A 25,206-nucleotide genomic window follows, 5' to 3' on the forward strand; every position below is an offset into this window, starting at 1 on the left:
GTATTTTGAAAGGGGGACTGGGACTATGGCGCGCGAATACTTAGGCATCTTATACTTTCTCCCTAATAAACTAGATATCACTTCTTGCTGCAACACAATAAAGGGGTGGTTATTTGTAGCTAGATATGTCGGTAATCTACACATATACCATCCCTAAATTACCGTTAATTACCCCATTAATAAATTACTGTAATTATTCGCAGTATATTAGAAATCATTTTAGTATTTTTCGGAGCTCAGAACCAGGAGATTGAAATTTGGAGATCACGTGAGATTTGAGCTTTACTTACTATCTTAAAGCACTGATACCTTTTAAATAAATAAATAAATTCACCTTCCCTTTAAATTATAAAAGACCTTTCCAACGCGTACGTATGTACATAGATGGGTCCCTAAAGAGAGATGTCAATATTTTGGCGTAACATTTGGACGAGTTGCTATAAAGTCAGAAACGTCAACTATTTATATTCGTATAAACTTGGCATTCGCCATCCGGCACAGGAAAAAAGAGTAGCCTTTTTTGAAAAATGAATAAATTTTCAAAAAAAAAAATAAAAAGCGAGAAACGCTGCTTAAAAGATTCTTTTTCTTCATAGGAGCGGGGGGCACATGATCTGAAGTCAGAAAATACGAACGCAAATCCCCAAATCGATTTCCAAAACAACCCAGTATAAAATTTTGGCTCTGAGCCTGGTAGCACTGACGACCTACATTTGTAAGAGAGTTTATAGAAGATTATCCATTTGGGAAAAAAGACTATGTATTTTATTTCGCGACAACTAAGAAAATAGAAAAAATATCAGCCTGTCCCTTCTGTTTGTTACCCCATGATATAAATGAAAAAAAAAATTACCGATAACAAATGACCAAGTTCAAAACTGATACATATTATATTATAACAAACAATGTGCCCATCGCATGAATTGTAAACACCCCCTCTTGCTCTCTAATTTCCATAATTACAATCTTTCTTTCGGTTGAAAGACCATTTACTATAGTTTCTTGTTTCACCCTGTCTTTACCCTGTCCAAGTACAACCTAAAATCGTGCTAAGTTTGCCCCATTCATTTATCATAATTAACGAAGTTGATTACGCGTATATGTTAAAGGAAGACACAGCTAGTAGAAAATAAAACAATTTGAGTTATTAAGCTGCAGCGGAATTTAAGATAACATCTCATGGTATATATATTTCCTTTGAAATTCGCGGTACTGCCGACGAAAGAAATCGGTATCGCAAATTTGAGACCTATGAAACGGTGTATAATTAGGAATAAGTGAAAGGGAAGCCTTAGTTTAATTTCAACAGCAGATATCAATTAGTAATTATAGATTGCTGCAAAATATGGGAGCAACGCTTGTAAGTTACAATGTTTGAGTGTCTGGGAATTAGGCCCAAGTTTTGTCAACCCCTTTTAGTTAATTTTATATTATCTACATCTACTAATTAAAATGATAATATATTCCATAAGTATGACGGTACTTCCTATACTTCTTAAAGGGAGGGTGAAGTTGAAAATCAAGTGATTTTTTATCGATTCTTCTACTAATTATAAGACCAGTCTGCATAGTGAAACATTCAGGAAATACTTCACAATGATTTTAAAATTCCAATTAGGTTCAGATTTTAAAGATAATTTGAAATAAGCCCCTCCGACCAATCGCGTCGACCCAGTCACCAGGCGTCGCTTTACCTCGAATCTATGACCTACGTCACTTCATGACAAGCTCCAGTTTGTAACCAGTGACAAACTTATTATGGAACGTATCTTCTTTTCTAAGGATTCCATGAAAGAAAATCCGAAAATTTCAACAGTTTACTGTAGGTACAGGAGTAGACTTCAAGTTGGAACAGAAACGATTTATATTTTTCCTCCTCTCCATGGATGCTTTCCGACCTTTTATTTTATCTATCAATAAAAACCGGTGTCATAAAAAAATCATCGCTGTTTTATTGAACAATAAAAGTTATTCCCAGGACGACGACGAAGCTCGCAAAAATTCAACCCTTGAAAATGTTGCGAAGGAAGTCGAGAGATAAAATTCAAAACTTTTTATCAACGCCTGCAAACGCGTCGTCTCCTAAGTTTATCCCAACTGTCAAATAAAGCAACGATTCCGGCCGGCCTTTGAAAATAAAACGAAAGAAATTTTTAATAATAAGTTCTTCCTTTTTCTTTTGAACCATTTCAACTAACTCTTCCCTTTCTTTTTCACAGAGAGGATGCATTACCCTTTAACTTTTCGGCGCCGACGATTCTAGGTCGCGGGTCACACCGACACGACGGCGTCCGGACCTCGAGAAATGGACGTTGTTAAAAATAAACTTTCGCTCCGTTTAGCTAGTCACCTGCCTAGGCCTGGCCTGCCTGCCTTAGAGGCAGCATTGCAAGGACCCATTATAAGGAGGGGCTTGGGAAGGAGACTCGCCCCAAACCAAAACCTTTACCTTAGGAAAACGCGTTATTATTTCTAATGGGAAGATTGAATTACAATTTCCTTGATTGTCTAACTGCCCCAGAAAGCTTTCTTTTTTCTTTTTTGCGTCATTCAGTAACTCAGATTGCAGGGTTCAAACTATGCGACTGGGGACTGGGAAGGGTCCAGAAAGAATAGTCATCAGGTTTTGGGTCAATATGGATGTTTATCCGGTTAAAGGGGTGGTGAACTTATTTGGCTAATATCATAAGTTTATAAGATACGTTCCATAAGTATGACGACACTTCCGATACGTCGTAATGCTGGAGGCTTAAAGCTCGAGAACGACAAGCGAGAATTGACTAGACTAGTTTTTGCAGTCCATCTAGTTCCTATTTAGTCTGTCCTAAGCCTGTGACAGAGCCTCGCCAGGCGTCGCTTTACGAGAATCTATGACGTTTCACTTGCGTCACTTCATGACAAGCTCTCAGTAACTAGTGACAAACATGTGGCACCTATGACTTAACATACAGTGGGACAGTTCTATCAGAAGCTTTTGGTTCTATGGAAAATAAATTTTGACTGATAAAACAATTATTTTGTAAAGTTTGAAGCTGGAATATTCATAAATACATTACGATATTTTCTAATCTAACTTTTAGGCATTTATATAGACACTATCACGTGTATTGCGTTTATTTCTATACCCTACTGAGGAGTTGTGCCTAGAAAAATATAAGATAATTCTTAGTTATCCGTAAGAGTTAAGTTCTCTTTAATCGCGTGGTAAATCGGATCAAAAATACCTCAGGGTTTCCTTGAAGGAAAAAAGTATATTAATTTGGTACGAGACCTACAACACAACTTTCTCTCTCTCTTTTTCCACGGTGTTCAGTGGTGATATTACTTCTTGAAACTTTTAATTCCCAAAGGCCTGAACATTGAGGCTACGTGGGTACAAAACTAAAAACCTTAATTAAATTCCTGAAAACGTTTCGGATCTGAAATTGATCCCAGCTTTTAGCCCCCCTTTCTTTCTTTTTTTTTTCCTGGTTCATTCCAACGAACGTTGCTTTTCTTGTTTTCCGGTGCACATACACTAAGAACGAACGAACTTAATTTTATTTTTATTTCAGTACTTTTAAAAGGAAACGTCGATTTTCTTTAGTTTATTTTATTTTTAAATTTTTTTTTCTTTCCTAATTAGAAGTTTCAATTGCTGTACAAAAACAAGAGAGATAAAAGCCCTTTTAGTCGAAATTACTTGAAATAAAAAAAAAAAAACCGGGGGTTTTTGAATAAATGCGATGGAATTCGAAATTTCGTTTAGAAATAGTATAGGCCTAGAATGACTTTGGAAAAAAACAAGATTTCAATTGAAAAAATATTTAAAAAAAAAACCCTTCAACATAATTTGATATTTGAATATCAATTTCTTTGACAAAAATTTTAATATGTTTAAGTTTAAAAGGATAATTTTGAAAAACTGTAAATTTGTTAAAAAATTTTGAATATTTGTTAAGTTACATTTGAAAAATAAATAAAAATTTCTATAAGGGATTCTAAAAGTTTGAATAATTTTTCTGTTCAATTATTTTAAATAAAGTTAATGAATAAGATATAATTATGAAGATAAACAAATAAATCAGGAAAGGTTTAAATACATCCAAAATGAATTTATTTCTATTTTAAACTTAGGATAATTTCTCATAGAGAAATAGAGAAGAAAAAAATTAAATCCCTAAACTTATTACACAAAGCCTTATATAAAAGTTGGGAAAATCCTTAAATCTCAACTTGATATATATTTCGTTAAAAAAACCTTTATATTTTATAAACTCCGTCTCAAACTAAGTATTCAATTCATTTGAAACCAGTCCCAACTTTTAAGACAATACAGCCCATCCAAAGGCGACTTAACATTCCGTGGTATTGCAATCTTAACTTGGTAAACGAAATAAGAAAAGGGGATATATCCTGTAAGCGTTAAATCACGTCACGGCCGCGTTTCCTTCCCCTCATTTATACTTAACTTAAAACTCCAAAACATTTTGTCCACCCAGCAACAATGAATACGTTTAAACCTAAATATCTTTATCCCAAGTACAAAACTACCTTAGTTTCCATGAATTCCCTGATTGAAAATGAACAAAGAACACGGGATGAAGAATGCGGGAAGGAAACTCCACCATAATACCCTGGCAGCAAAAACAAAACGCTTTTAGGACAGACAGACAGACAACAAATTGTACAACTGTAGACTGTATAGTCTGTATGAGGGGTCAAGTTTTATACTGGGGGAACAAAACTGGGGTATGGGGGGGGGGAAGAGAGAAGAAGGCTGGAAATAATGTTTGTATTTTTTTGGTCTTTTCTAGCTCAAAACGTTCCTTCCGATCTTGGAGTCACGCACGTCTGAACAACGTGTGTCGAATGGATGTGAGAATAAAGATGCGGGAAGAGATGAGGATGGAAAAAAAGAGGCTCAAGATGTAGAGAACTATAGGAGAGGTAGGTGCATGGCGGGACTCCAAAAATTGCGGGAAATAAGCCAAAAATAACGCGGAACAGTTTTTATACCCCCAGGGTTTTCGTTGTGTTGTCCCACCTCCCACTTGGAAACCTTACCATACCTAGTTGACTGTCAAGTGCAAAAATTGAACGTCAAATGAACTGATATTTAATTTGGGGAGCCATTTCTAGATAGTATTTATCAAGAAGTGATATCTAGTTTATTAGGGAGAAGGTATAAATTCGCCACATTTCCAGCTTTATCTCCAGTCCAAACGTAGGTCCGGAGTTAATCCCCGCCTCTAAATTACAACCAGCATCTCATTGGTTTTTGGAAACTCACGTCAGCACGACGCGAATGACGAAAATTACGTATTTTCCGACTGAGGAGAGGCAGCGAAATAGCCCGGCCTCCTTTTACGTCCCCCCTTGTATTTTGAAAGGGGGACTGGGACTATGGCGCGCCAATACTTAGACATCTTATAACTTCTCCCTAATAAATTAGATATCACTTCTTGATAGTATTTTATTAAATTAAATTTGTGAAAGGTCTGCAGACTGCAGTTGAGTTAAAGACTCCTAAACAAAGCCTGGCGACTAGTTGAAAGGGGAAAGACTTCTGTCTTCGGAACTATGTCTGCGTTAAGCCTTGGACGATACATAGTTACTATAAGCTTTGTTGTGGAAAAGAGATTTAGGGGCTCTGCCGCGATGTTAATCTTCAATCACATAATTTGTCGCAGACTTGTTAAAACCCATGCCGCGTCTGGGGAAATTATACGGGATAAGCTAAGCCTCTAAAAATAACAAAATCCCTTCCCTCTCCTTGTGCCTTTCCTCTCTCTACCTTCAATACAAATCGATATTAAAAGCTATTGATTGATTGATTTTAAAGTGGTACTGACAAGCCCTTTTCTATTATATCGTGGGAAAAAGGAAATAATAAAAAAAACTTTCAATTTACAATCTTTTAATTAGATTCTGCTGAGCAAATATGTAAAGGGGGATTTTCATTTCCGCCTCCCCATTCTAGCGCCCGCCGTTGTAAATCCAGGCAGTTTTAATGACATTATTCGAATAAGGAAGAGATATTCCCTCCTCGAGTCAAATTCCCCTTTGTGGCGGGGGAATAGCGGTCACACTCCCCTTACTTTAGGGTTCTAAAATAAACACAATTTCAGGGCGAGATAAATTTTCAGGGTTAATACGAAATTTACTAAACCAATACTCCTTATAATTCCTGGCTTTCCAGAGTACTTCCTATGAATTTCCAGGAGCCCTTCCTATGAATTTCCAGGAGCCCTTCCTATGAATTTCCAGGAGCCCTTCCTATGAATTTCCAGGAGCCCTTCCTATGAATTTCCAGGAGCCCTTCATATCAATTTCCAGGAGCCCTTCCTATCAATTTCCAGGAGCACTTCCTATCAATTTCCAGGAGCCCTTCCTATCAATTTCCAGGAGCACTTCCTATCAATTTCCAGGAGCACTTCCTATGAATTTCTAGGAGCACTTCCTATCAATTTCCAGATGTGAAATTTCGCTCATTTTTTGGGATATTTCCCAAATTTCTAACTCTAATACAGCTAATTCATCTTCGCTATAACAAAACACGAGAAAGGATTTTTGGAAATCGAAAAATCATTTCCTTCGACTTTTTGTTTCTCTTGTCGGATTGCAGGGGGCGTCGGATCTATAATTTGGTCTTTTGATACAATAGGGAATACAGCGTTGTACGTTTCCCCCCCTTTTCCTAGTACTTCTTTTTGTAGCGAGTTTGTAGAGAAGGGTGTATGAGAGACGAAATCCAGGGTTCATACCACTTTCGGAAAACCGTTCACCCTGATCATACATCCAACTGCAAAACCACCTCAAGTTAGCCTGTCTCAATACGATGGAAGAAGGTTTAAAAATGGAAGCGTTTTTTAGCAGAAACGAACTAATTCACGAGCATGAATCCTTGAACTTTAAATATCCCAAATATTTTTGACAAAAATGTGCTTTCCTTTGTGGTTGGTTGTCTAGGTTTTTAGGTTTATATGAACCATGTTACTCGATCAATATCAATCTTTTAAACGAACAAAAGGGTAAGGAAAATCAAAGAAAGAAATAAAGAAGGAGAGAAGAGAAAGAAGTTCTACGACGTTGCCGAATTCCTTTCGATATTCCGTGGCCTCCTAAGACAGTTTCCACTATTTGTCTTTTCGTTTTTACGAGGGGCTAGAGCCCACCCAAGACCCAACCTCTTCTTACTCTTTAGTTCCTCTCTAACTCTTATTTCGTGAGGCCATTCGCCATATCCTGTCATCGACTATACGAGAGAGTATCTTCTTTTTGTCAAACGTACTTCGTAAGGAAGATTTCAAGTTACCAGAAACCCATACCTCAAAATAAAACAGACATATCATAAGCCATGCAGACAATCACATTTAGTCTACAACATGAGGCCAACCAAATTCCCTGACTTTTCCAGGTTTTCCCTGACCTTTTTCTGAGATTTTCCCTTACCATTTAGAGTGAAAATATGAATGTTTACAGCACGTTTTAAGTGCTTATAATAAAATAAACTTTCTACATTAAGTTTTCCCATGTATCTGTTGCATCAAAATGATTAAGAAACATTTTAACCATAAATAACAGTCAAACAGATTTTTTAGAGAGCATTTACTTTACAAAAACAATTCTAAACATTTTTAAAGAATGCTCTAGAGTTTTCTGTGTTAAGAGAGGATGAGGAGAAACTTTCATTACTCTTTCTTTCAATAAAGAGTTATCCCCAGAAATTTTACATACTAAAATCAAAATCCCTGACTTTGCTAAAGCGTTTAAAATTCCCTGACTTTTCCCTGACCTCTTCGGTCCATTTTTAAATTTCCTGACTTTTCCCTGACCTTTTCGGTCCATTTTTAAATTCCCTGACTTTTCCCTGACCTTTTCGGTCCATTTTTAAATTCCCCGACTTTTCCCTGACCTTTTCGGTCCATTTTTAAATTCCCTGACTTTTCCCTGACCTTTTCGGTCCATTTTTAAATTCCCTGACTTTTCCCTGACCTTTTCGGTCCATTTTTAAATTCCCTGACTTTTCCCTGACCTTTTCGGCCCATTTTTAAATTCCCTGACTTTTCCAGGTTCTCCCTAACCCGTGGCAACCCTGAGAGAGAGAGAGGTGGTAAAGTATAGAAGAAAGAATCAGTTGAAATAAACAGTTTTACTTCGGATGACGCGTTTCCAACGATACAAGACGCACTTGGACTCATCTTGGCTCGTAAACACGGCCCAACTGAGTCGTTGAAATGTTTTCTTTCTCGTACATCTTTTATATACACACTTGACTATATAAAAATACTTCTAGACCTAAAAGATATAGCGCATTTATATATATATTTTTTCTGCCCATCTATGTGGAAGGATGATTCTCTGACTGGTGCACTCTGTGATAAATAAAACACCGATGTTATCTTAGACGGACGATATGGACTTTCGTCTTTCCTTCCAGACTAAATTTAGCTCGTGTTTACGCTGTTTGAAAGGCCACCCCGAAAGAAGTAAAAAAAGTTAAATCCCGGACGGGTTTGTTTTTACCCAATGGGAGCGTGCAAAAAGCAATCACGATATACTGTATACAGTATAGAGACTCTATACGCTTTAGTTCAAATCCCAAAGGATTTCGATGGATATATTGGTGATGTAAATCTTGGATCAATAAAATATCTAAACTTTGTATCTAAAATTCTTCAGCGGAGATGATCTGACATCAAGGAGAACAGACTATTAAGCATCAAGTTCAGAATTTTTCAGTTTAAATAAATAAATTGTTATGGCTATCTTCAAAACTGGCCGGCAAAACCACCAAACAAAATTACCTAAAACAGTAACAACTCCGTCACAAATATTTGACCCATAGGGATCTTTCAGTACAATTAATGTTTTGTCCATAGCCCACAAAATCAAGGGTTCCAAACTAAAAAAACTGTTGTGGCTATCCTCAAAACAGGCCCGTAAAACCACCAAACAAAATTACCTAAAAACAGTAACAACTTCACCACAAATATTTGACCCATAGGGTTAATTTTTTCAGTCCAATTAATGTTTTGTCCATAGCCCACAAAATAAAGGGTTCCAAATTAAATAAACAGTTGTGGCTATCCTCAAAACTGGCCGGCAAAACCACCAAACAAAATTACCTAAAACAGTAACAACTCTACCACAAATATTTGACCTACAGGGTTCTTTCAATCCAACGTTTTGTCCATAGCCCACAAAATCAAGGGTTCCAAACTAAATAAACAGTTGTGGCTATCCTCAAAACTGGTCCGCAAAACCACCAAACAAAATTACCAAAAACAGTAACAACTCCACCACAAATATTTGACCCACAGGGTTAATTTTTTCAGTCCAATTAATGTTTTGTACATAACCCACAGAATCAAGTGTTCCAATCTGATATTTGAAACATAGCCCAAGTTCCATTTATTTTTACGAAAAGTCACAACAGCACAAACCAAGAACGAGAGCCAGAAGCCAAATCCGATATTACATTTTTCAAGTTTTCGAAAGTTCGGATGAACAAAACGAATCCATGACATTCGATCCACCATAAGGCATCACTGGTAGTAGTTAATTTAAACTATACATATACGTCACTGTAAATTACCCTAATCAATAACTTGAACCAAGGTGCATCATCCTACACTACCATTTCAACTTACATCACCAGCATACACTCTTTCAAAAGAACAACGATTTTCCGACCTATAAAGCGCCTCAGCACCAAGCCCCCAATCAGTATAAACGTTGTAAAAACGTTATCTTCCAAAATCTAATCCATCTTAGAAAGGGAAACCTGGATGGATGCGATGCAACCCACTCTTGTCGTGTTAAAAGGCGGGAGGGAATTTATCTATAGGAATAGGAGTGTTATACTGGAATAACTATAGGTGTACCCCTCTCTTACGTAATAGACTATCTTTTCCGCCGTTTTAGGGTTAAGACCCCGACATAAAAGAGTGAGATGGAGAGGAAGAAATTCCCTCTTTTCAATTACGCCACTATACGCCCACACACCCGGAAAAACGCTTATCAGGAAGGTGCGCCCATCACTTTTAAGGGGTCGGAAACTTGATTCTCCCAACTTAATTCAATTTAATTTCAACGTTTGACACAATTTTGATCCTTAGAATTTCAGTCAAGTCTCCGACCTCCTCCTGGAGCCGAAGAACAAATATAATACAGGTAGATACGTATCCGTCAACTGACAATTTTGGTTTTTAGAAATTTCTAGTAGGTAAAAAACGTGTTTTTTGATTTGGGAATTCAGTATGACTGACAGACAGCGTTACGTCATCTGTAAGAGTACTTAAAAATTGTCTTATAATATCAGCTAGCTTCAAGGCGAACCACTGAACCAGCATCATTATAACTAACTAAAGGAAAAGTTGAACACAATTTTTAATAAAAAGCCATCTTTAAATTATATGTTTATGTGAAGTTCTTTTACTGTTTAAAATAATGAATGCAAATTCATTGACCCAGTACAAATTACTAGTTCAAAAACATAAATTCATGTTGTTTTCGAAAAATATGTGTATATATTTATAACAATACTTAATTGCAATAAATTTAAACTTACTTAGTGACCCATAACCATAACCGATTTAATTTATTATTATTATTATACCTATGCCTTTAATAATTGAATCTGTATAAAAAGGGGCCCCAACTTTCTCTCTCTGCAAAAACATTGAACGCCCTTTGTGGAGTTGGTTGGAGCGGTTGGGAAGGTTTTTTTATTTTACAATATAATTGCCAACTGCCTGTTTAGTATGAAGGAAATGACTTTGGCCTATTCGAAACTCGCACGCCTAAAACCCATACGAGAGAAAACTATTTTAAGTTCATTACGGAACGTGAAATAAACGTTTATTCTTGCTTCAATGAAATTATTTCATGTTTTTTTTATACGGCAGAAAATTCCGAACCACCCACGTGAATTCCAACGTTATTAAATAATATTAGAAATTAAAGATGTATCTTTAATACAAGAATGCAAATTAAACAAAATTTAATCGATAATTCATAGCTAGCTTGAGGCAATCTCAATATCTTCTTCAGCTATGCTATGCTGTTATAATCAAGTATATAATTTTGGAAAGGATATATTTTATTCAATATATTTTCTCGTTGATTTTGGAAAGGACCACTTTCTTGCTTATTTCTGCGTATCCAGTTTCATAGGTCTGCGATTTTGTATACTGATTTTTTCCGAAGGCAGTACGCCTCAACTCTATTTCACGATGTTAATACAAAGTAACCTTATTATTAGTTTTTAATTATTTCTGCAATTACTCATCTAATTGGACGAGTAAAAAATTAAAGCCGAGGGTCTGTCTTGCTTATTACTAACCATGTATCCAGTTTCATAGGTCTGCGATTTTGCATACCGATTTCTTCCGTCGGCAGTACGCCTCAACTCTACTTTTCAATGTTTATACAAAGTAACACTAATATTACTTTTTAATTATTTCTGTAATTACTCATCTAATTAGACGAGTAAAAAAATGAAAGCCAAGGGTCTGTCTTGCTTATTACTAACCATGTATCCCGTTTCATATGTCTGCGATTTTGCATACCGATTTCTTCCGTTGGCAGTACGCCTTAACGTTTATACAAAGTTCTTTAAATCTGAGACTTTGAGGGTAAAAGTAGTAGAAGGAACCTTGAAAAATAAATAATATAGCTAAAGGGAACGGACCAAGATGTACAATTTAATGAAATTACCAAGTACCAACATGGGCAGGGCCAAAAGGGAGAAATGAAATTACTGAGCATAACAGCATCGCACCATGATGCACCCTGGCCGGTCCAATTTAATGGCTAAACGCGATATAATGCTTTCAACTAACTTCAACCAAAGAATGCAACGTTCCCAAAACATCCCTTTCCCTTATCCATGCCAGTTACTTCCAAAAGATTTAAATGTATAAAAGTTTAGTTTTGAACTCTCGTTTTGGGATGGTACGGTATACTTAATGATCAATTTCAAAACACTACATTTTCTCTCCCCTTTTCATGCTTGAATCCTTTTATGTGGAAAGTTCAGTTAAAACAATGCTACGGAGAGCCAGCCGCTTGCAGGGAGTTATCTCTAAGAGCCTTGAAATGGTTTTACAAAGGAAAGGGGAAGGTTTTCGCCGAATTGCACGCTGGGAATATGAAATAACGTTCCTTCCTACCTTATCCCTCTCTTAACAGACACGAAACTGTTCCTTTTAGTGTTTAAACTCGTATCGTACCGTGATATTAAAATTTAACGTAATCGTCCTTATATAACCGTAACTCCATAATGCTCTCCGAAAGTACGGGTCTATAGTATCGACATTGAAACTTGGGAAGACATTAAAGAGATTGCAGCGCCATCTTCATTTAAACGTTTCTACTACAAACCGAAATAAAATGGCCAGCCGAGTAATGGCCAGCTGTTGTTCAAATCGGGTACAAAACTACAGATTCTACTGTAAGTTAACTTCAGGCAAATCCTTCACCAGGTGACGCTTCTGTGCTAGAAATTCCGCAAAGGCGCCGCGTAAAGCTTCTCTCTTGGATGCTTGGATGCGAGATGTTATAAAACCAATATCTAGACCTTACAGACCAATACTTATAAACAGTAATGTACGCGTTATGTTAACTACAACAAAAGAGGATTTCGGTAGATATTGTTTTCGGTTTAATTCGTAAATTCTTTGAAACTTTTAAAAATCTGATCTTTTAACATTTAGGGTAAATAGCAGTCATTACTGACTTGTTTATTCCTGCAGACTGCACCCCCATAAAAATATAACGTTACTTTAATACCGAAAAAGATGATATAACCTCCCTCGCCATAATGGGCAGAAATGAAATTAAGCCATGGTGGTCTTTTTAAAGTAATGGGCTTGGAAAAGAAAAAAAAACTGCCCCAGGGGGCCACATAAAAAGCGAATTTTCGCTAGATGGAAAACAAAATTTCTGGGTAAAATTAATGTAATTACACCAGTTTGTAACTCCATAAAGGGTAGGATTATGTACAGAATACTATCGAATATTAGAGGTTTAATTATACGTAACCCAAATTTGAATATAATTTTAATTCGTATAATTTTTTCGGGTCCTTTCATCTTAAGCTTAGAGTTCAATTATTCACGATTCGTGGTTGATTATAAAAAATTAATAATTAGAGGATCGAGTTTCGAGTCGTTACATAATATTAGCGAAAAAAAAATATTCAAACTTTCGGATTTATACGAAACTTTTTCTGATGCTATCCGTTTTAAAATATAACATACTAGATTTCTGGGTTATAATATGCGAAAGTAGTGTTAAAATACGCGTTTAGTAAACCACAAAGTTAAACGTGTAAAGGAAACTTTGTTGAAGAAATAATTATTTAAAAAAAAAAAAGAAGTCCGCTATATTAATCAAACATTATCAGACCTGAATACTTCCATAAATTTACATTCAAAACCCGTAATAGGTCCCAAGAAAAATGTTACACATCTTACCTGCAAAGAAAAAAGGAAATAATTAGGTTTATTATAATTTTCACGTGAATTTCATTGATGAAATAAAATATAGGCATATCATCACGTCGTACCATGGTTTCTAAATTTAATATAATACAATTGTAAAATTATACAATTACGGAATATATCTCCTATTTATTGGGGAATAATGTTGAAATTGATTTTTTTCTGTGACGAATATTTAACATAAAATGATCATTAACTATCAAAGTATCTTGACCATTTTAAGTAGAAATACAGACGCAATTTTTTTCTGGTTTATTCCACTGCAATTTTATATTGTCTTTTAAGTTATAACTATGTGTTTAACCTTTTCGAAGTGGTCAGTTTTAATTTTTGAAAAACATGGTGCATTTGGTTAATGTTACGAAAACCTTTGCCAGCTAGTTCCTTGAATTGAAATACCAGACACTTTGGGTGTCGTATCTTTGAAAAAACCTGTACATATACTTTATGTCCCACGTGAACCAAGCTAAATTTCACTTGGGACACCTTGTTTTTATCGGGTTACGCCATTGTGTCCCACATAAACACAAGTTCGCGTGCCAAGCTAGCATTTCATTCGGTCATCTCAACCTTTTTATTCTAGAATGGGGCGCCAGTATTATAGTTTGCGTTGCCAAAACCATTTCTGGTGATAGCGGAGAGACCCTTTTTACGTCGCACGCTGCCAGTCAGGACAGGCGCCACATTGCCACAAACCATACTTAGGCCTAGGGCCGTTTCCATGGCAACCAATACGTGCTTCGTGAACAACAAAATTTCGGACTCTGCCTTCGTCGTCGTAACATAGTCTATTCGGGTCACGACCGTTAGGAAGAGCCTTTTTAACAGTGAAGCAGCCGTGTAACGCGTGAGGATATGACCGCCTACACACACTAATATCCAACCCTGTATAGTCAGTCCCAGACTAAACATAACCTGAACCAAACGAACGCGATGTAACACTCCGTGGGGGGTTTAAGCCTGCATGGTAGGTAAGATCACTCCTCTTCGCCAGTTATATTTTTAGGAAATTTCTAATTTAGTATTTTTCTTTTCACTTCATTGATTGTCGCTAAAACTGCCGGTAGAGGCTCAGGCTCCTAGGGGGTTAACGTAAAAATGACTCCAGGGATTTTTCTAATGGTTTGTGTAAACAAATAAATGATATATTTACCTTGGGTTATATAAATTGGATTAGTGTGCATTTCAACTGAAGGGGATTTTAAAATCAAGTTTGAAACTTTTGGTATTTGTGAAAATAAGCAAGAGCTACACTTGGAAAATGGGTTTTTACTGGAATTGCTACGGGGAAAATGGGTTTTTACTGGAATTTCTACGGGGAAAATGGGTTTTTACTGGAATTTCTACGGGAACAATGGGTTTTTACTGGAATTTCCACGTGAAAAATGGGGTTTTACTGGAATTTCCACGTGAAAAATGGGGTTTTACTGGAATTTCCACGTGAAAAATGGGGTTTTCAAAGAAGGGATATCTTTTAAAATAGGGTTTTAACCATTGCTTAAGCAACACGGTTGTTTTTGCGAATTACTTCGAAAATTGGATTTCAAACACCGCAATGCTTTTGATAAATGAGTTCTCACTGGCAGATTTCTTGGAAAAATGTGCTTTAAATAACGAAGTGTTGAAGAAAATAAGTTGAATTGTTTTGAAAAACGGGGTCTCAATGACGAATAACAAACTCTCTCGCTTACATTATTAGATATACCCTTTAGAAAAATTCCGTAAAAGGTCTCGAAATTGCGTTATTTAATAGAAGCCACATATAAAAGGTATTGAATGGTAATTCTATAGAAAACTAAAGCGAAACATTTTTAGCGCCTTTAACGTAATTAAGTCATCTAGGCGGGCGGGCGGAGAGAAGGAATTAAGTAAGGGTCGTCGTGCGACTAGGTCCCAAATGTTTTTGTTTCGCCGACATCGACTTCGTTTTATGATGGTGCAGGATAAGGTAAATTTAGTTTGGATAGTGAGTGGATGCTTAGCGTCGCTATTCCCCTCCCTAACTCCCTTTCCTTCTCTTACCAATCTCATTAACGCGATATTAAGAGCATGAAGGGGACAGAGTGTCGAGTGCCAGCGTACAACCTTAATCAGACGGCGCCCGGCCGCCACCTGCGCCAAACAGCACGAGCAACGCGCGCACACACCGACGTATAACACGCTATAACCCCATTTCTTCACGCAACTCGACACCAAAACTGATGTTCGAAATGACACTCGCGTTTCATCGCATTTAGGGTCAAGAAAAATGCCAAAAACATTCCTTGTCATAGAGAAAACAAAATATGAAACGTGTCTTAAGGCCTTTTCAGACGGATACAACTTTGTGAGTCAAATAGTTGGGACCAGTGAACAGCGCAGAGGTTGGTGAACAAGTTGAATCACAAAATTAAAAATTTATTCCCAACTAATATTTGCTGACACAACGTTTTGACCCATCTATTTGAGTCAAAAGTTGTATTACAAAAGGAAATATATTATAATGGGTTTTTGGAAGTAATGCAGTTTTCAAATATGAAAACCGAAGGTCTTATATATATGTATATAAATATATGCTTGTTTATAGCAATAATCCGAAGTAATAAGGTATGTTTTGTCGAATACCTTAATAACCACATCATTCACCGACCTATTTCCAGTCATTTATGTAATAACAAGAACCCATTTAACTCCTGGGAAAGCGTTCAAAGAAAGAATTGGTTGCTATATTGTCAAACAGTGAAAAAGTATGAGCTTATTGACAACCTAAGCTGGCTGACTGACTATTGGTTATTCACGGGTTCTCATTACCTATAAGTGTTCTTGGTAAAACTCATATTTGTTGTATGAAAGGATCGTTAAGTTAAAACACGTAAAATTGCGTGACCATACAGAGTAACATTCTTCCCAGCCTTTCAATACGTTTTCAAGCACTTATTTACGTTTTTTGAAAATAAGGGTTAATCGAAACTACGTGCGTATTTTCTCTGCATGACAAATTAATCCATGAACATGAGAATTTCTTACACTATTTACTCAAAGGCACACATACCTAGATACAGTTCACTTTCACTTTATATTCCGGGTTAACCCTTTTTTTTTTTTAAAAATGGAAGAAAAAAATAGGGCGCTATTGGCTAGACAAAACAAATAAAAAGGGGTTAGGCTTCTTTCAGCAAGGCATGGCATGCACTCGTTGGAAGGTCAAAGGCCTTATTGAACGCCGCCGCCACCGCCGTTGCGAGCGTTAAAAATCTCCCCCCTTCACTTTCACCGCCGGTACAAGTTCGTTTCCATGGCAACCGCGATGGAATTTCTCCTTCCTTCTCCATCAAGTTCCGGAGCACTGGTGAAAGAGAGGAATACGGATGCTAGGGATCGAGTTCTCTCTCGGAAAGAACGGCTGCACAGAGGATATTGTATATTTATAAGTGAAACCGATACCGGTCGGTCGCAGGGCGAATGAAGGCAAACCTCTAAAAGTCATCTAGAGTATGTTCCCCTAAAACGGATTTCACCGATAGGACAATACGTTTCATAAGGATATACCTTTGGAGAAGAGGAGTTTTCGTTGGTTTATGCCTGGTAAAGTTTACTGTTTACCAAAGAGAATTCAATGAAGATTGAAATCTTTTTGTTTTAAGCTAAAGTCGATTCGAATGGGATTTCCTTACCTTGGCGATCGAATGTTTGTACTTTTAAATAAAGGAAAACTTTGGACAGATTTATACAAACGGTGTAATTAAGGTTTTGTCTACTGGAAAGGAGTGAAGCTGTCCCTACATGTTCTAAAAGATTTCTTCAACAATAAACCCTATATTGGGGTGTGAAAATGGACGTTTTTAACGGTACAAAAACGAGAGATTAGGACTTATAAATTTCTCAGCACTATAAATGAAGCTGTATACAGGGTGTTTGTGATAAGTCTGGCATAAGTTAAGGGTTATGTTCTTTGGGTGCACGATTTTGAGTTAGAACAAATCACCCACCCAAAGAACATCCCCCTGTATTACTTCTTTGGTGTTACTCTCTAGCATTATTACAAAGTCTACGATAAACCCAGGATGAAATATAGCAACTAAACCATTATTGAAAAGCGATTATCATCAATGCCTGCTGCATCTTTACATAATCGTCGTTCAAAATAACACACCACTTGTACTTTTCACCACTAACGAAGGCGCTAAACCCTGCTTTAACCCCCTTTGGATAGACTAAAGTGACTTTCGACTTCCTTAGTAACGTACAAGATCATTAAGGTATACATTATGGGTGGTGTAGCGTCGTCTTAATTGTGTTCCCAACACTCTTCCTTCCTTAAACTTCGACCCCGTTTTTGATTGGTCAATCTAACAGTTTAATTTTCGTGCCTGAGATATAGGACACGCGGGGTACTGGCGGCGACGGGTGTTTAACTGAATGCAACGTTTAATTTCCATGCATATAAGTTAGGTCTTTTGATGGAGACCGATGGTCTGCACGCGAGCGGAACCAAGTAAGGTTCGGCTGTGCATTCCCCGGCCGGCTTGATTGTAACTATAGCTAGCCACTGGTCAGAAAAGTGACGGTGACCTCGAGCCCTAATGATACACATACCAATTTAGTCAAATTATATTTGCAGTATATAATTGCGCGCTTAGCGAAACGCGGTACCCAGTCGCAGTTTATTGCAATGTGATTATAATAATATGCGTGCCTTTTATAATAATGATAAATTTTAAGGCTTTTCGTGATACTTCATCGTGTTTGTTTGCAAAGGAATTTTAAAATGACTTAAATATATTCTTAGCATTAGAAGTATATAATACTTCTCTACGAGAGAAATATACCATCCACAAAGCGGTGGGGTAATTGTAACATGATTCTTACCAACAAACATCACTTTACATTTATTATAGCAATGTTACTAAACCGAATCACATACACAATAAATAGTTCCCTCATCATTACTCTATTAGCGCCAAGGCGCATGCGCCTGTGCATTTTTGTCCCACGTCAAGACAATCAAGGTTTGTGGGTTGATTGCTGAAGATTTAGTGCTGCCAAACAGTTATAGAATTCACCCTAGCCCATCTGAAGTTTGATGAGCAGGAGAGGAAATCAAAAGGGTACCTGAACCTGGGAAGAATCATGTTACATAACATAAGTATTAAAAGCTACAATTTTTGATTATTCTCAAATTTATTCGATACATACTGCGCATGCCCAGATTTAAATAGAAAAAAAAAATAATTTCAACAGTAAATCGCACGTGACTTATTGCCTTTCGTGCCGGCACTCCTTTGAAATTAAACCTTAGCCATAAAAAAGGGGGTAAGTCAAAACTCTTTCAAATCTTAATAAGTAGGTTAACCCTTAGGAGTGGCGAAAAATATTGTTTCCTAACGACCGAAAAATTAAGAATAATAAAAAAAAGGTCAAAAGATAATAAAAAAAATCGAAGCCCAGGGGTCATAGTAATTACGTAATAGGTCATGACGCCTCACCCACGTGTAGCGTATAAATGCGCACCATCCGTTTAATTAGTAAAAGAACCACGTACCATACCTGTTCATGACTAAGCTAGCTAGCTATATAGCTCTTGACTGGAATTAAATTAAGCTCAAAATGAGGTCAACAAGGGATGATGTCATAGGAAATAATCACGTAATCTTTTGTTTGTTTACGAATTAAGTAATTAGGATATTCCACTAAAGTAATTAGAGCCTGAAAACGCTCTGTATTTATTATTTAATTGGTTTTAACTCGTAACGTGTGTGTGTGTTGGTAGGATTCCCACGTAATTGAGTCAGAATTTGTAACAATTTTATTTATTTAAGTTTAAAAATTTTGTTTTCCATGAACAAAGCTTCTACTGCGTGCATTTATCCTTACTTATGAGATAATTATAAGGTTATTATACTTAATTAACCACGCCCAATAGATCTATATCATTAAAGCAAAGAATGGATGCCAAATTACATTACATTCCAATATGGAATCGGGATGAGAAAAGTTTTAAAATCTCATTTCATTTCATTCTTAAAAGTAATATTTTCTCTCAAAACTAATCGATTTTGGGGCAGGCTGAACACAAGCAAAATAATGAATATCCATCCCCTTGATCTCCCAATCATATTTCTCAGTCCCTAAATCTTGGCCTTCCAAAGGAGAAGTAAATGATCTAAAGCGGGTCAACCCAAAAGACCCAAACTCAATATGAACTCCAGTACGTAATTCATACCCTAAAGTGTACATATAAAACTTTAAAACATTCTTTAACTGTTGAATTTTACATCGATGAATATTAACTACGTTTCAAAATTTTAAGCGTTTTACTTTCAGATATGAACTTCTAATTGTCCATACTAAAAGATTTGGAAGGAGAGAGAGAGAGAGAAAGGGCGGAAGAGGTAGTAGGCAGGGACGATTGGGATGGATGAATATCCATCCCCTTGATCTCCCAATCATATTTCTCAGTCCCTAAATCTTGGCCTTCCAAAGGAGAAGTAAATGATCTAAAGCGGGTCAACCCAAAAGACCCAAACTCAATATGAACTCCAGTACGTAATTCATACCCTAAAGTGTACATATAAAACTTTAAAACATTCTTTAACTGTTGAATTTTACATCGATGAATATTAACTACGTTTCAAAATTTTAAGCGTTTTACTTTCAGATATGAACTTCTAATTGTCCATACTAAAAGATTTGGAAGGAGAGAGAGAGAGAGAAAGGGCGGAAGAGGTAGTAGGCAGGGACGATTGGGATGGATGAAGCTTCAACCGTTATCTCGTGGAGAAAATCTCCAGGCTCTAGAGGGATGATAAACAAAAGAGAGAGAGTGGACTGAGGCTCTATGCATCTCCATCATTCTCTTTGCTCTTGCTCCTCTGACCGCCCTACCTCCTCTCCTCTTAACTCCTTTTCGCATTTATTGTCTGGGACGCTTTTCTCTCTTCAAAAAGCAATTACTAAAATGGATTCGTCTTAGATTAAAGTGACACCTATCGACCTTTATCGGCGTTATTATAGAAAAACAAATTCACTACTTTTAATTTAGCTAAAATGAAAAGGTTTCTAACAGATTATTCATTTGAAATGTTAATTTCCTTACTATATTTTAAATGGAATATTGATGCAATGTAACGTCTTTGAAAGAAATAAAGTGTACGTAACTTAAACAGGGTTCGTATATACTGTACAAAATTATCAGATTGAAAAACTAATTCTTGATATTTCAAGATTTATTATGTCGGTCTCATTTTCGCCAATTTAATAGGACCAGGTATTTACCAGATCGTATAGATAACACTGCATGGTTTGCTAAACATAACAAAATTCACTAAAATTAAACTTAAAAACATCGATTTTAATCGCGAAACCAAATCTTTACTCAATTTTGTACTCTCAAATAACAAACTATAGCTCGTAAATAAATACCAAACTTCATCCTTACAATCAATCAATCTATTTAACAATTCATCTCCTGGTTTTATAAGATGAAACTAGATACAACTCGCTGGCCTTAATTTAACATCGTGTAAATTTAATACATAAACGAAAAAAAAAATATCCATGCCACGAAATTTTATACACATAACCAACATAAAAAAAAAGAATAATCACGCTTTATCTTCATTATAAAGCGAGAGCGGTGTTCAACAACATCACTTATCAAAAAATGCCGACGTTTTTCTTCGAGATAATAGAGTTGATTTAAAGGAAAGTTTTCCCCCTGCTTTTTACCCTGGACCGTATTCGCGATGCTTCAATTAATAGTGTCAAAACCCGGACCCATTTAGGCATTTTCTCCTTTCATTCGAATGAATAGCATTAACTGATTTCACGCGAATACATTTTGGTTGTAGGATATTCTTAAAACAAAGACCATACATACAAGCTTTAAGCTTGATAGAGTGAATTGGCTAAGGGACAATGGGGATATGTGGACGCATTCACGGTTGGGGAACACGTCTGTTGGTGCATGGGGATTAGTCAAGCCTGGTGCGAGAATTCACAAAGTATTTATAAACGGAGAAAAGAGTTTAGCGGCACATGTTGGCGGAGTTTGACATTACCAGCCAGCTCTTTTCCTGACCATGGGTTAAATAATGGTTCCGAAACCACTAGGCACCTGATTAAGGGATTACAACTTTTAACTATAGCATGATCACAATACCATCTCACGTAGTGAGTGGGTTTAGGCTTGATGACGTACTGTAAGGCCCCCCCCTTTCGTAAAGGGTTTCATTTAATCCGTTTGGTCAACTTCGAACAAGATACCTACATCGGTAAATAGACCATTTCGATATAACTATGAGGGAAAGAAGGGTAAAACTTTGCCTTCCATCCATTGCTTATTGGCGCCTGCGCAGTAGTCTTTTTGTATCATGAGAGTGCGCAGTTGACTACCCCTTTTTTGGCGTGGAAAAGGTCTAGACCAATGGTTCTTTTGTTCATTTGAATATACAGGGTGTTTCTGAAAAGTCCATCACAAATTAAGGGGCGTGTTTATGGGACCAAACTGAGCGGAAAGTACCAAAGAACATGGGGTCTACAACATTTAGTTTCGGAGATATGGCCCCCCAAACATTTGCCCCAAAAACGAGAAAATATCCCAAAATGTGGAGTAAGGGTTATTGCCATTACCCAACTTGTTTCGAAGTCATAGACAATTTCAATAGCCTTGAATTTGAGAAACACTACTGTAACTTTAGATAGCAGAAGGGTATAAATGGGTAGAAGTACGCGTACGGCGGAAATGTAAAGCTAATGCCAAGTGTCATAGTGTTTTAAGATTTCTCAGCACCCAGTAAAATGGTGGACCTCAACCTAGAGGGCAAGAAGTCCCAGAGGCCGTAGAAGACGAAGTCCTTACTATTTTCGAGGACGAACCAGAAGCAAGTACCCGCCAGGTGAGTAAGCGATTAGGCGTTGGTCACGTGCTCGTGTGGAAAATCCTCAAAAGTCACCAGTTTCATTCTTACCATTTTCAAAAGGTTCAAGGTTTGAATTCCGCGGACTACCCACGACGCATTGATAAACTCCATTGATTTCCCGCGTAGTCTGTTAGTCACAGACGAAGCTAATTTTTCGCAAGATGGTATTATTAACCTGCATAATAAGCATCAATGGTCCCAAAGAAACCCTCACGCAACGTTCGTTAAATCTCACCAAGTACAATTTAGTTTAAACGTGTGGTGCGGTATTGTAGGTGACAATTTAATTGGATCTTATTTTCTACAGCCCAGGTTAAACGGTGAGGCGTACCTACAATTCTTACAAGACGTTTTACCGGAATTACTTGACGACGTGCCCTTAGGTTTGGTGCGCAGAATGTAGTTCATGCATGACGGTGCACCACCACATTTCAGTCTCGCTGTCCGAGCTCACCTTAACGCGACGTTCTCTTTTCGGTGGATAGGTCGAGGTGGACCCGTGAAATGGCCTGCTCGATCACCCGACCTTAACCCGTGCGATTTCTACCTTTGGGGCCACTTGAAGGACATAGTTTATCAGAGTGAAGTACCTGATGTGGAAGAGCTTCGTCGACGAATCGTTAATGCCTGTCAAACTATTCGCGATACTCCAGGCATTTTGCAACGTGTTAGGGAATCGTTTGTAAGGCGTGTTCAAGTTTGCCTTAACGCGGGTGGTGAACACTTTGAACAATTCTTGTAGTAGTTATTTGTTACAGATTAAGAATGAAGAACTAATAAAAAATACATTTACATTGGGATCGTATCATGGCGTTTTCTCTGTGACACATCAAACACTAACGTAATGAACAAACTCAACCTTCAATCGCAACCATTTTACTGGGTGCTGAGAAATGTTAAAACACTATGACACTTGGTATTAGTTTAACATTACCGCCGTACGCGTACTTCTACCCATTTATACCCTTCTGCTATCTAAAGTTACATTAGTGTTTCTCAAATTCAAGGCTATTGAAATTCTCTATGACTTCGAAACAAGTTGGGTAATGGCAATAACCCTTACTCCACATTTTGGGATATTTTTTCGTTTTTGGGGCAAATGTTTGGGGGGCCATATCTCCGAAACTAAATGTTGTAGACCCCATGTTCTTTGATACGTTTCACTCAGTTTGGTCCAATAATCACGCTCCTTAATTTGTGATGGACCTTTCAAAAACACCCTGTATAATAATAACAAATTAACAAAGTAAACGCAAGAAAAAGGCTTAGCCCGTACACTAAAAAAAATGCAATAAACTAATCCCGGAAATCCAGGCTGCTTTACTTTCACGTGAGCACGTTTCTATAGGGCTCCCATTGAAAGAGAAGTTCGATTTCCCGCCACTGCTAGATTGATCGCGTGTATTTTCTTTTATAGGCGAATGTAGCCGATATTTGAATGCGTCTATCACGCATTCAGGTGTTGGCTTCTTTAGGCATATACGGAATGCCAACTGACTGAGAGCTCTTTTCAAAAATAAATGATTATGGTGTGTCCAGTTCGTGAGACGCCGCTAATATCCTGCGTGCCAATCTTTTTGACAATTTTTACAAAGATTTTTTTTTTACAAGGGACACAGATTTATGTTTATAATTATTTCTGTACGGGTACTTCGAAAGCCATGTTTGAATAACCATGAGAAATAATTTCCCAAGGAAACGCAATAGATATGTTTTTATTTCACTCTTTGATAACACTTTGTAATTTTTCATTGGGAAAATTGGATATGACGTAGTTTGGTCTAATACTCTAAGCCTACTATATAAAAAAACCTGTCTCATAAGCGTGGAAATTACATTTACACTTAATTAACTAAATCGGAACTGGTTCGCGAAAAAACTTTATTCCAACACCATGATCTAATTTTTCGATGATAAAAAAGAGATTATAATACTCGGTGTAATATAAAAGAAGCAGACAGTCATATCTACAGTTAAATCGAACTGGTATTATTAGGCTTATAACCCGTTTAGGTAAATATAAAAATAAAAAATAAATATGAAAATATTAAATGCCAATGCAGGACTGTTAAGTAACTTCGAAGTACTGTCGATTCTTCAAGAACCTACAAAAACTAAATTAAACCATAACGAAAAATTGATCAGAATGACGGTTAGCGATGTCTTGAAACAAACCCCGTGCGTCAACCAATCCGAGAGTATCAACAAGCCGTTCATGATGGCCATTAAGAAATTCAATTTGACCAAAATTGAAAAATTAAATCTCTTGAATCTGAGACCGAGCAGCATGGTGGAATTGATGTTAGTCGTAACGGACTGCGAAACCCGATTTACCACGGAACAAATTGAGGAATTAATCAGCGTCATTACCGAAATGCTACCCGAAGTTGAACAAATGGAGGACAGTCAAGAAATGAGTGCGACGCAAGAAGAAATGGTAGAAAATTAAGGGATAGATTATACTTATGTATGTTATATAATTACATAATGGCAAATTATTAACGTGTAAAAGAATACGCAGCTTGTTATGAAAATAAAGCATTTGTTTAGCTTACTGTTATGGTTGATTATATTAACATTACCCGAAGTATACTTAACAAATATGTCGTACCTTAACCCATCACCAGACTGCAATTAAATCTAATCTACAATATGCAATGCGCAAGTCTTAAAATGTAATTAAACTTAGATGGACATGAACATGTCGTTTTCCCTTACATCAACATCCAATGACAGAGTCCCCCATTTGGCACATTCGCAAAACCCTAGGCTATAGTACACGTGTTAATGTATTCTCCTTCATAGTACTGGTAGAC

The 25,206-nt window shown here is 36.8% G+C and overlaps 1 protein-coding gene and 1 long non-coding RNA gene across 3 annotated transcripts in view; one reads left to right on the forward strand and one right to left on the reverse strand.

The window, feature by feature from the left end:
* The window catches only part of LOC149654149 (Krueppel-like factor 7), a 130,499-nt gene that overhangs the window by 11,342 nt on the left and 93,951 nt on the right, over positions 1-25,206 (reverse strand). The gene's annotated exons all lie outside the window — the stretch shown is intronic.
* Positions 4,746-10,569, forward strand: LOC149654150 (uncharacterized). 2 transcript variants are annotated; one of them, XR_016370514.1, is made up of 4 exons: positions 4,746-4,929; positions 8,055-9,536; positions 9,604-10,158; positions 10,244-10,569. It is a non-coding gene; the product is annotated as an uncharacterized LOC149654150 (long non-coding RNA). The 2 variants fall into 2 exon arrangements; XR_016370513.1 differs by having other exon boundaries at positions 8,055-10,158.

This window comes from Phalangium opilio, unplaced genomic scaffold, assembly GCF_054372755.1.
Source record: "Phalangium opilio isolate 3A_F unplaced genomic scaffold, DU_Popi_V2 ptg000079l_1, whole genome shotgun sequence".
NCBI lineage: Eukaryota > Metazoa > Arthropoda > Arachnida > Opiliones > Phalangiidae > Phalangium > Phalangium opilio.